The following is a 13835-nucleotide window of genomic DNA, read 5'->3' on the forward strand; positions in this document are numbered from 1 at the left end:
CTTTTTAAGCAGCTTCCACGTGTCAACAAACATTCTCCTGCTGTGGGAGTTTGCTATGACATTCAATGCCCTGGCAAATGTCTTTGCTTAAAGACTGAATCCACTTTTATTAGTTCATTCCAATTATTTCCAGGCCAGACAGTACATTTGCTGAGACCAAGTATCTCATTGCTTGCTGAAGAACACCCAAGACAGTAGTGTTGTCTGTTCAAATCATTACCTGTCCTGGTTTAGCAGAGTAGTGAAAAGCAAGGCTAATCACACCACCCACATTTCTTCATTCCTGAAGGATGAGATTTGTGTGTGGTCCCAAAAGCCCTTAACTACGGTATGAAGTGAGTTCCTAACAATGGTGTAAGGCAAATGCTGCTATAATATGGGATGATAAATGAACAAAATCAAACAAGCAAGGGCAAAAAAAAAAAAAAAAAAAAAAAAAATGACACTGTTTCATAATCTCCTTTCAGTACAAACGACACTTCATTATTGTATGTCGTTGATGCTATTTTGAATGTGCTCTGCTCAAAAATGCCCAGAACCAGGCGGTCATTTTGATGCAATTTTATTTTTCAGCAAAGCCTCCTCCTTTTCTTGAAATGTACTTTGTGTGCTCCTTATTAAAACACTTATGTCTTTTCTTTCATTTCATCAGTGCCCTGAAACATCACCACTTTGAAGCTATTCTTCCTCTGAGGAGCTCTGGAAGCAAATCTCCGTATTTTACACCCTTTGAAGTTTTTTTAAAGCTACACATTTACTTTTCAGGGCATTATGCTACACCTGTTTAACAAGTAACAGTGACTTGTATTAGCAAAGTTTCAAGTCAATGAGGAATAGGACACTGAATGATAAAGGCAAAATGACAGTCATGTATTCTTCAGCTAGAGTTTCACAGTCTTTGCAACTGCAAGCAGCAAACTGTTTTACTACTCTAATCCAGTTTATTTCTGGCATATTTGTTTTTATACGAATATATACACACATGTATATATGTGTATGTACATCCCCACAGCTGACCACCAGTGGCCACTGGTACCTCTACTCCAACAATGACTCGACTAGGCTCTCTTGAAAACCCTGCACTGACCCAAGGGGCTGGCATCAGTAAGACACCTTGCCCACAATTGTTTCCCTGGCATTGCCAGCAAGAGCTACTCACTATTTGATTTGTGCCCTGTGCATAACTCCATCCTTCCTCCCATCCCAGGACAGGCTTCAGATGTCTGAACCACTAATCAAGCTGGGTTACCTGCATCATCAGGGCTTTATCCCTCTACAATGTGGCACTGGCTGATTTAGCTTATATACTTTAATGTAAAACTATAATGCTTGCAATGTTTTCTGAATGTCTGACATAGAACAGATTGCAAAATATTCATAGCTCTCAACTGTCCAGATTTTTGTAGAATGTCCAGATTTTGCCTCATGTTTTTGGTCTGTTCCTCATAAACTTTTGCAGTTTTCTGGCAAATCACTGTGGATTAAAGTCACTAAACAATGACATACATTTCAGGTTTTGACTGTATAGCCTGACTGTATAGCCTTTAGAAAATTAATTCTAACACAAATTTCATTATTTTACCAACATTTTAAGTTTATAAGAGCAATATTTAAAATCTGTCCCTATTTCTGGACCTTTTCCCCATTATTTTAGGCTGTGTCCAGATTTCTTACAATAAAAGAATGACAGGTATGAAAATATTAAAAGTGCCTCTTAGCAGTATAGTGGCATTATTTGTGTTCTTTAAAACTGTTTAAGTGTAATGCTCTTACAGTCTGATCCAATGTATGAATCACAAAACAATATAAATTTTGTCTCAACATTTTCAAATCCAGCTTCATAATGAAGCCAGTAAAATGTTTTTTTCCCCATAGTGAAAGATAATTCAACCACCTAAGTTACTCTTGTTAAACATCTGAAACATAGTTGTAAGTCACAACACTTAAGGAGCATTTAATGATTATACATATTTTTCTTTCTCTTTTATCATCTGACTGAATACATATTTTTTAACATGACACTGTCTGTTATACTGCAAAGATGACAGGCAGAAGATTTTGCAGATCAGCTAAAGTCCATGATTGTTCAGGAACTAAAAATATTTACATATCTTAAGGTCAGTGAGAGGACTTAATATTTATTGTTCCTGATCAGATAAGGATGCACTAAAATGTTAAAGTTATGAACAAATACAGAAATATTTAAATTTTCACTCAAGTTTCACCCATTTTCAACACTTCATTCAGACTAATTTTCACCTCCTCATTAAATGGGAAACGTACTAAACTGAGACTTTGAAATGAAACATAGACTAAACATGCCCTCATCAGGCAGTTCTGAATTACTATCAACAAATATTCTATAAATATTAGATACCATACTTAAAATGGAATGACCAAAATTACTTCTCTTAAAAGTCAGGGAACTAAAAGGAAAGATGAAACCTAATATGTTGGCCTGCTTCATGAGTCAGAGTCTGGCAAAACAAGGTGCAACAACACAACACTGTTACATTAAACATCAGTTAGGGAGGAAGATGGACTTGTAGAGTTCTACTTTAGGTTATGTTTACGTATATCATGAAATGTTTATTTTCCCAGGGAGTGCAATGATGCACTGTACAGGCTGCAGTTGATGCATTACACTCTCATAATGGTAAAATAGTAAGTCAGTTCTCACAGTCAAAGATGCTTAAACAGCTGTAACGTTTTATGAATCATGAAGTAATTACGGGTGAATTACATGAAGCAGAATAGCAAATAACATGAGACTGCCATGTAGATCCCATCACCACCAGGAATATACCTCTGTAATGTTAGAGAGATAAGCAGCTTTCACATGATGCAGTGTTTTTTAGCCACTGTAGTTTCACACCCATTACTCTCTTGTGTAGTAACTAATGTCTGCACACACCACTGAGCAATGCCCGAGACACAGCACAATTCAATCTAGGAACAAATTTATGGCTTCAAACCCATGACTGCTTTCCGACATCATCACGTAAGTAGCACACATGTCCCTAAAAAAATGCATATCACACAGCATAAAGAACACATTTCTCCAAATGACATACATCAACATAGTCAAACATGCCAAAATGTCCTCCCTTACTGTGGAATGAGTCCTACCCTACACTCTGCACCTATGGCTGCATGGACACTTATTGTTGAAATCTACTGCCATTGTTGAAGAACAGAGCCTAGAAGTTTACTTGTTTTTTTTTTCAGCTGTTTTTTTGATGTGACTAATTAAAATGCAAAAAGACAGACAACTGGAGATGACAGGGAGAACATGTAAAGGGGATAAGACCTGAAGATACAGACACACACTTGTCTTACAGCTTGGCTTTAATAGTAGATTCTGTCTTTCTAACCCTGCCAGCTTTTTTTTTTTTTTTAAAAAGTCATCAAACCCAGTTAAATGATGCATATCTGTACTTATCCATTTCCTTACTCTGACACCATAAATAACCTAAACCCAACTAAACTCCAACTCGTTTGTAGTTCACTGGATTACTAACAGGCTTGAAAACAGAAACACATTCTATGAGAAGAAATGGTACTGTCGCCAAAAAACAAAACTTTAACTAGTTCCATTCCTCAAGTTTCTGTCCTAGACCCTCATCTCTTTGTAATCTGTTTCTCTGAAGCTTGGACAAATGTTAATAACCACCGGCTAACTAAATCCACAGACAACTGCTAGCTAGAGATTATCTTACACTCACTTTCAGACTTGTTGATACTCCAACAAGGCCTTGATCACAGCAATAATTTGCATTCTGACCATGACCTTACTAAATATAAAAAAATGTAGCATAGTCAAGTCACCATCGGTACAACTAATACTCCTGTACAGTATCGCATAAATGGTCTTCACCTCAAGATTGACATCAAAGAGTCAGGATTTTAGAAATTGCAAAGAAAATGAAGTGTTCTTAAATCAGCATATCTCCAATAAGGTATGGAAAAGCCTTGTACCTCTCTCATCTCCTCTGCTGTGGATTATTTTCCAGACCCCAACCTTTTCTAATTTTCTTTTACTCTTCCCTTATACATCCCATCACTGAGCACAATATTCTACTTGTCATAAAGAGTTTTAAGCACACTTCCCAAATAAAAATACCACAGTGTTTTATAACAAAAACCTCCAATATTAAAAAAAAAAAAAAACAGATCCGTGTTTTCTGTCACCTACAAGCTCCCCGAAGATGATCTCTGCCTTCCACTGAGCTTTGTCAAACCCCGATTTCTTTGACCTCCTTTTCCTCAAAAGAAGATAAAAAGACCCAGTTTTACAAAAGTATCAACATATCCTCATATATTTATAAAAATAGTAACATTCAAATTTAAATTAGATGAATGGATTGAATTATGTAACTTTATCTGAGAAAACACTCACAACAAACTATCGCATCTGAATTTTCTCTATATTATCTCTGGTACTTTTCTCCTCCAAATTTATCCAGCTTCTCATTATTCACCTTCCCTCCAACATAATCCAAGTTCATATTCCATCTAGATCTAAGTTAACTCTATTTCCTACTAACTTTTATCTTCTAAGTTTACAACTATCACTTCCATCTTCACTATTTCTTGATCTCCTGTTATACTAACTTTCTTCTCTCTTTTTCTGTAATTTTCACTCATACTTAGCCACTAACTTACCTGTTTCCAGCGATACCCTTACCCTCAATACAGCCCAAAGCAACTATATACGCTATCTCCCCTTCATCACCATACTCACCTCCTATCCCCAAACTTACTTTCTACCAATGCTTGACTCTCATATACTTCTCTTACCCCCAACTATTTAAAATTCAAAGATTTCTATTTCCAGACTTATTCTACATCCAGTAATTAATCTCTCTCTCTAGTCTGTTTAGTCTACAAATACCATATCTATTTCCTTAAAAATGTTTAAAGGTCAATTTTTTCCTGACGGTGCTAATGTTTTTGGTTGCACATTTATCTTTGCCAATTGCTGTACCTTAATCTATGTTTAAATATGCATGCTAAATAGGAGCTAAGCGCTCAAACACATACCTTAAAGCTGCAAATAACTGTAAATGGAATGTTCAGAGAGCATCATACCCACAGAAAATATACTGCTAGGATTGTGCTCCCACATTCTAGAAAAAAAAAAATCAGGAAGTCAAAAACAAGAATATGTGGAAGATTTTACCTGGAGAAAAACCTGTCTAAGGAAATAGTGCCAAATAGACTCCCTCCAGATGATTTTGCAATTAAACTGAAAACCAGTTATATCTTCTACCTCACTCTCTTACTGTGTTGGATGTGCAGAGGTAATAATGTATTCCACCAGGAAAAAAATGACTTAAGACAGGATGAAACGTAAATGCACAAATGTATGCAGCCTTGAGAACAATTCAACAAAGGGATCAAAACCCGTAAAAAATCATGTACCAGCTCTTGACGTTTAGGGGTTAGATCTCTTTTAGAATCAAAAGTTATAGGCTGCTCACAAAGACCACAGAAGTTATCCAAATTTTAAATAACTACTTAGACAGGCTTCCTTCCTTCCTTGATGGTCCTCAAAAGACTGCCAAGCCCTCTGTGCCCAGAAAACACTACTACTGTAACATTCCCCATCTAACAAAAACATTATTTATAAACATGGCAAAAAGACTGGGTAGCCTAGCATCGCTTTGGAGAATGGCAGTAAAATGTTTGGCTTTCCTTATTTTCATTATGTTCTTCAGTACTGACTGCTACATCCCTGATCTGACCACTTTTTAAGTCACTGAAACTAGACCTTTAGTGGATGAAAATTACAGATTCAGCAAAGTGGTCCTTGACAGTATATATGCAAGTGCATCCACTTTCGTGTATTTTAGGTATTAGTGCAGGGATCTCAAACCAACATACATTTGGGTGATGGAAGCTACTACATGATATTTCTAGCCTCTCTGACTGTGTTTTTAGTTTTGAAGACCATGGCCCTTGGCTGAGTGTGCTATTCTCATGTAGATCTCATGGTCATGGTCATCTAAGTTTCAGACCTTTGAATTAGGGTGTACCATCCATACAATGCCATTAAGTTACATCACAAGGTGATAAGACCCCAATAAAGAATATTTGCAGAGTCTTTCATCTATCTTTCGGCTTTTCCTGGTTAGGGGTCGCCACAGCGGAACTCCGGTCCGCTAATGATTGGCAGTAGAGTTTTACGTGCTGGCTTGCTGGGCCTAACGCACAGCCTTCAACGAAGGAACGCCCATTCACACATGTCGCCACACAGAAGATGCTCTAACTGAGAATCGAACGGGCAACGTCTAACTGAGGCGACAACGCTACCGCAGCATCACCTTGCAGAGTCTTTCATATGGGACTAAATAAAATGTCTGTATGCTAATAATCAAAAATGTACTTGTACTCAGACAGTAATGCAGGAATCAGCTTTTAAGATAATAAAAACAGGTAAGCTCTTTCATCTCACTGTCAGAGATATTTTAGACAAAGAAAGTGCAAGGGGTTTGATAAAGCTGGTCCCTCCCATTATGCAAATATAACCACTAAATAACAATACTTCAAGGGGCATTTCCTTAAGTCTGTCTTGAAATCACAGTGTTCATTTATACCATTTGCAACACTTTAGCAAAACCTGCCAAATATTTTCTTTACAATTTAACAAATTAAGTTATCCCCCTATATCTAATACACAGGTATCAAAAACGAAATAAACATCTCTTAAAATCTGAACAGTTGAATGCTTGTACACTTTCTTTCTTACGCCATTTTTTTAGACTACATAATTATGCTCATAGAACCTCTTATTCAATGATCTTGTGGTCCTGCCAACATAAAAAGCCTGAGATGAGACACAAGAGGCTGCATGTACAACATTTATATAAAATAGCTGAAATAACAAGGTTATTCACAATTTAAACCAATGTTGTCAAAAAAATGAGAGACAGTTAGAAATACACCTGCATTGCTTGCAACTGTTACATGATTAAGTTCATTTTATGCTGTGATTATTCTATTTGCCATGACTTTTTTCTGGTGCTTTCAAGAATGTTTTCAAGTTGAAATTTTTCTTATTAATAAACTGTTCAATTACCTCCAACCTTTTAATATGCTCTGTGAAGTGCTGATTTTTATTGACTACCTATGCTTACTGGGAAAGGAAAAAACATGACAATTGTGTAAAGACAAATGGCGACAATTACAGCTGATTTATAACTTCCAGCAAAAATTATGTCATTCTCACTAAGAGTATATGCAAATGACACTACAAATATATTTTTATCTGTCATCTGTATAACAGTACACGCTGTTACAGAACCACATCTTACACAGCAGTATAGTCTTCTGAAGTCCTAATGGTTGTTAGGTCTGTATTACCCCAGTAAGATGTACCATTGTTTGGGTTGTCCTACCACCACCACAGATGCTCAACTGAGGACTTTTTTTTTACCAGCTGAGGATTCACTACAATTGTAAAAAGGTGTGTTAATTCTAGCTCATGTGGAAAACATACTGGTGTCATGCTTCCATTCATGCAAGGTATTACCAGGTGTAATTGTGGTCCCTCCAGCGCCCTCCCCTTCTTAAGCCACAGCAGACATATTTCTGCATCTAGCATGAAAATGTACGATGAGGCACAGACCTTTAAGCAACATACAGATTAGGAGATCATATCAGTGTAAGTTTTACTTATTTATATTTTTAATGATTTCAATATCTCAGGCCATTATTCCCTCAAAATCATACTCACTGTCTAGCTGACCAAACAGGGAAGCATACAGTATTCTAACAGACTTGGGGTATAACAATTACTTTGCCTTTCAACTCAGACATACCCAGTTATAATTAAAATCATACCTCTTCTACACTTTTCAGGTCATATAGCATGGTTACCTTGCTATTTCCGCATTACCTTTTCATTAATCTGAATTTGGTGCTCAACATTACTTCCATTTTGGCCCTACTTTCTTACCATAGTTTATCCTTACTTTTTAATTCTATCAAAGATGCTACTACTAGACAGGGAGGCAGTGCTGCTATCTCAAAGGTATGTGCAGTGGTGATACTCCAGTGTACCTATAGCTGTGTACATGTTGTGTGTGTGCAAGTGTGCATATAAATAGGTTTACTGTGACATTTATGAGTACAGGTTTGATGAAAATGGGAATGTCGAATCAAAGTTGGTTGATTACTGTTTTCACCGACCTGCACTACTGCAAGTGTGCAGTTACGAGAATGCCACCATGCATTCACACACATTAACAGAATTATGACTACAGATTGTGGTACAGTGGGGATCGGGAAATTGCTCTTTTTCCCCACTGTAGTGCGATCTCGGAGCTGGAATATATTTGCAGGGGGGTGTGGGGCATAGCCCCCCCTGCAAAAAGATAACATTACGTGGTATGCAGTAGTCACTTGCCTCACAGAATGTTGAAAGTGTGAATTTGAATTTGTTGGTATGTGCACTTCGATATTCTGTACTAACTGATATGCTGAACTTCGCACATCTGATTCGCAGATGTGAATGGATTTTTTCTGCACTTCGACATTGTCATAGTGTGTGTGTGTGTATGTCTGTGTGTGTGTGTGTGTATATATATATATATATATATATATATATATATATATATATATATAAGGGTCTACTTCACATGACTGAATTTCATTTGACCGAGACCAAAATACATAATTTTCCAAATACTGAAAACTCACTTGACAAAAACCTGAAACTCATTATACTGAAACCTTACAATGCTAAATTTCAAAATACTAACTTGTAAACCATAGACATGCACACTTACACCACCAATGACTAACTATCCAGAAATTAAAAACTACTTATGTACCCTCAACAGAAACTGCATGATATAAAACCAAACTAGGTGGGGGGCTGTGCCCCCCCAACTATATATACTAACTCCAGGATCACACTACAGTGGGGAAAAGGGCATATACCTTTTACTTACCTTACAGTAGTCTACTCGCTGCCACTACTGCTTGGAACGCACAAAACATCTGCTATATTACTTGAGATACTTCCCATAAAATTGTAAACAAATATACCCACATTTAGAAACACTACAACACTACTTTCTACATGACTATAAGTATTCTGATAATCAGCACTATAAGTTACAGTAATTCTTTTAATCACAAGCAAGTCAAAGAGGAGGGAAACCCACATCATGTCTATGGCTTACAATTCAGTATAATGAGATTCAGTCAAATTAGTTTTCAGTATTTTGAAAGTTTGGAATTATGATCTTGGGCAAATGAAATTCAGTCACGTGAAGTAGATCCAGATATAAATAAACATACACATATGTACATAAACTATATATATATATATATATATATATATATATATATATACACACACACACACACACACACAAATATCTGCATCCATCCTGTGATAGACTGGCATCCTATCCAGAATCAGTCCTCTGCCTTATGTCTGCTAGCTGGTGGGACAGATCACAGCTCCCACATAACCCGAAAAACAAAACTGGGGATCAGTAAAATTTATGACAATAACTAATAACAACAACTAAACTATGTTTTAAGAACCCAGCAACACATCCTATAGGTATCAGAGTACTTTATAACAACAGATGGTACTTTTTAGTTAACTGACCCTGATTCTGAATAATTTACTTACTGTCTATACATGTGCTACATAGCTACCTACATGGATGCTGAAATGTACTGAGCATAGCTTGAGTCATTGCTGAAATGAGCCGAATGCACCCAGCCCAGCTGGCAAATGAAAAAACAGTTCTTAATACACTGATGGATTTTAGTATGTATATCCTGCAAAAATAGACTTTGGGTACTGGGCTAGAGCCTTCAAATATGTCGACAGCAGGGTAGGCTTCTAGGGAAGAATGAGGACTTTGGAAACATTTTCTCTGTCCTCATATGAATCTCTCTGCTCCTAGTTGAATATATACACAAACAAATCTAAGTAATAAGCAGACTCAAAGTATTCTATTTCTTGTGTTTTCTATGAAAAATAAAAACTCTCAAAAATGTTAACAGCAGTATCTTGGACACATCAATCATTTGTTTATTCATTTTCATCAACTGCTTACTTAATTCATGATAACAGGGAACTACAGACGTAACAGGCATAAGGCAGGAAAAGTTAGTTTGGGTCAGGAATATCAGGGGATATATACAAACCCTTAGGATTAATACAGAGCCTCATCAAACCAGCTAACTGCATGACTTTATGAAATAGAAAGACACCACTGAAGACTCATTAAAGCAATGGGAAAACGTGTCAACTCTACAGAAAAGGCACTCACATCTGGGAACCAAACTGAAGAGCCTGGCAACATCAGATAACAAAACCAGCTGCTTCGCCTTTTCTGAGACATCGTGCTAACATTTTTTATCACCTTCTTGTCATTGCTTCTTCCACAAGACTACTCTATTCATCTTGGATTTTCTTACGGTGTCAGTAGCACCTTATACTAAAGTAAAAGAAAATCTGAATGCTAGTTACTCGATAGGGTGTCACCTTTTCAAATACCCAAAGTGGGACATTTTTTATAGAAATGTGAGATTTTTCAGGACAAAACATATCAATCGCCAGTGCAAAGGACAGAGCTTCACTTTTTGCCAAAATAAAAGCTCATTCTTGTAGCAAATTAGTTGCTTATGCTATTTCATACAACATTTAGGTGTTTCAGATGCAAAATAACTGTTTTATGCAACTACTAGAGAAAACGTATGAAATATTTTTTGTCCTAAAATCTTAGGACATTTGCCAATTTTTATTTTTTTCTGCAGGGCACAACTGCAAAGAGGGACAGGTGGTAACCCTTTACACGACACAATTTAGGTATGTAAAGAGAAGTAAACCTCTGACTTGTTAATGAGATGCTTCCTGTGTCAAGGCTGCAGGGTTTGAATCTTTTCACCCTCATTTACCTACTGTGTGATCTTCTAGTCACTTAACCACTAGATGGCAGTACTGACTAGGAACACCTAGTTTCCCCTTTATTGAAACTCCCACATCTGTTAACCAAACTTAGTTTTCAGCAGACCTTACATTGTTTTCACAACACCAACACAGATAGGTAATGTCTATATTGCAGTTGCCCTCCAAGTAAACCAGTCACTACCCGTAACCACAGCCAGTCATTGGTACAGGTACAAGGTACCTCTACCCAGTTATCCAGCTATAAACACCTCTCCCTGTTCCTTTTTAACCTGGACCTCTGTCCCTCTGACTTACCTGCACACTGGCATACCCTCATAGATTTTTTCCTTGTGATGCCCCTAGCTGGATAAACCCGCTATGCTCAGGCTCACCCTGCTCCACTACCCTACCCCCATTCCCATCCACCCCAAAACTCATTTAGTTTACACACTTAACATTCCTCCCCTCTGCTAATTAACCAATAACCCATACCCACTTAGCCCCTCCCCTCCGACCTACCTCTTCCCTCCCACATCACCATCTTCATTTTCCCCTCCCAATCCCCCATTCCTTCTATCTCTCCCAAAGTTCTAACTTACTGTACTACCCTCTTGCCATTTTTTTGCCTCAGTCTTTCTCTGCATATCACCCATTTCTGCTCTTTTAAAGTCTCTCCAGTATCTGTCTTCCCTTATTCCCTTCTCAAATATATTCCTATTCACTATAACACTTTAAAAGAAAACATATTACTCCCTCATAATGTCACCCTTTACCTCACTATCCCCCTCCTCCTCATACTACCACTTGCTACATCTTACCATATATCTCTGCATTTTCCAGTAGTAACACAGTAACACTCACCATCCCTCACAGCTACCACTCACTCATCAATGCCCACACATTTCCCATCTCCCTAGACTGATTTCAAATCTCCCCATCCAACCTCTTTACTAAAAAACATTACTCATATATATATATATATATATATATATATATATATATATATATATATCTTTCCACCATCTTATCAGAAATTACACCCACTACTCTTAGCCTACTCTCTTCCCTGCTTGATTTCCTTCATTCCTACTCCTGGATGGGGACATCCACCCTAACCCAGACCCTAATTCCTTTTCCTCCGCTTCTCTCAAGCCAACACTCCCTACCTCCCACCCTCTCACAATCCCCCCAAAATCTTCTTCTCCTTCATCAAAATCTCTAACTATTTTCTCACTAAATATCCAAAGTATTGTAAACAAAATTCCAACATTACATGCTTGGATCCACGTAAATGCTCCTAACATCCTTACACTGTCAGAAACCTGGTTAAAAACTCACATCTCCAACTCCGAAATCCTACCCCCAGGTTATAACATCTATCGTGCTGACAGAACAAACAGGAGAGGTGGAGGAGTAGCCATCCTCTACTCTGACAAACTTACTCTATCTCCACTCTCAACTCCCGATACCCAGCTTCGCTCCTGCAGAAATCCTAACTGTAAACTGTCATTTTAACCCTCATAGGAAATTTGCCATTGTATCCATATATATCCCCCCAGGTGACAACATCTCTATTCTAGAAAACTTTCCCTCCTAGTTCACCCAGCATATCACACATTAAACTATTATACTTGGTGAAGTCAACATTGATTGGATTTCACTCTCCTCCTCATCTCCAGTTCTTAACCTCAATCTATTTGGATTCCACCAACTTCTATCCTCCCCAACCAGAACCAATATAAACTCAAATACAGGTTCTATAATTGATTGGATCCTAACTTCTGAACCCAGTCTTTATCATAGCCCTGGCATTCTTCCCAACTCACTTAGCGACCATTCCCCAACCTATATTCATAGAATTTTCAAACACTCTCCCAGAGAACATCACTACAGAGAGTGTCGCAATCTAACTCAATTTGACTCCAATAAATTTTAACTCTATACTGTCCAACATCAACTGGACATTACTCCATAACCTCCCTCTAAATGATGCGGTAACCACTTTCAACAGAATATTCCTAGATGTTCTGAACTCTACAGCCCCAACCAGAAAAATTAGAGTAAAATCTAACTGTGCCCCCTGGGTCTCTAAGCAAACCTGCTCTATTATGCATCAGAGGGATGCTGCCTGGAAAACTTGGTCCAAAAATTGAACTTCTTCCGTGCTCCAACAGTATAAAGAACTTAGAAATTTGTGTAAAAAACTAATCTTAAAAGACAAAAAAACTTTCTTTAATTTCAAACAAGGCAGCCTACACAACCCCCCCCCCCAAAAAAAAAAATTTTGGTCTAAAGTTAACAAAATTCTCTATCCTACCAAACATCCAACCCCCAACCCCTCCCCTCCCAATATTCCCACTGAGACTGCTGCACTTTTAAATAAACACTTCATAGAAACAATTAAAAAATGAACTCATCCAAGTCCCAGCCTTCTACATTACCCATACCCCCCAATCCCTCTTCCCCCATTTCATTCTCCTTTCAACCAGTCCCCACTGCTTTCATCACATCACAACTTAGTGAACTTAAACCTTCCTCTCACTCTGTCGACAACTCACCCCCCACTTCCTTAAAATTTCTGCCAAATCCATTGCTTACCCAGTCTCTATCATTATAAATCACTCTATTACAGAAGCCCTTGTCCCAGACATTTGGAAAGCCTTCTTCACAATCCCTCTCCACAAAGGTGGTAACTCCATCGACCATCCAACTACCATCCCATTGCAATACTCTCCTCACTATCCAAAATTCCTGAAAATGTGTCCAAAACTAACTACTTAAACACTTGCTAAACAATAATCTTCTTACTCCCACCCAGCATGGATTCAGACCCCACCACTGCACATCTACCACACTACTCTCATTCACCCAAACAGTAGCAGAAGCCTGTGATAACAACCACCTAGTTCCCTGC

General features: G+C 37.7%; 1 protein-coding gene across 3 annotated transcripts in view; it reads right to left on the bottom strand.

The window, feature by feature from the left end:
* The window catches only part of ROBO1 (roundabout guidance receptor 1), a 1916411-nt gene that overhangs the window by 262386 nt on the left and 1640190 nt on the right, over positions 1-13835 (bottom strand). The window lies entirely within an intron of this gene.

This window comes from Protopterus annectens, chromosome 5.part0, assembly GCF_019279795.1.
Source record: "Protopterus annectens isolate FY-2018-M chromosome 5.part0, PAN1.0, whole genome shotgun sequence".
Lineage (NCBI taxonomy): Eukaryota > Metazoa > Chordata > Ceratodontiformes > Protopteridae > Protopterus > Protopterus annectens.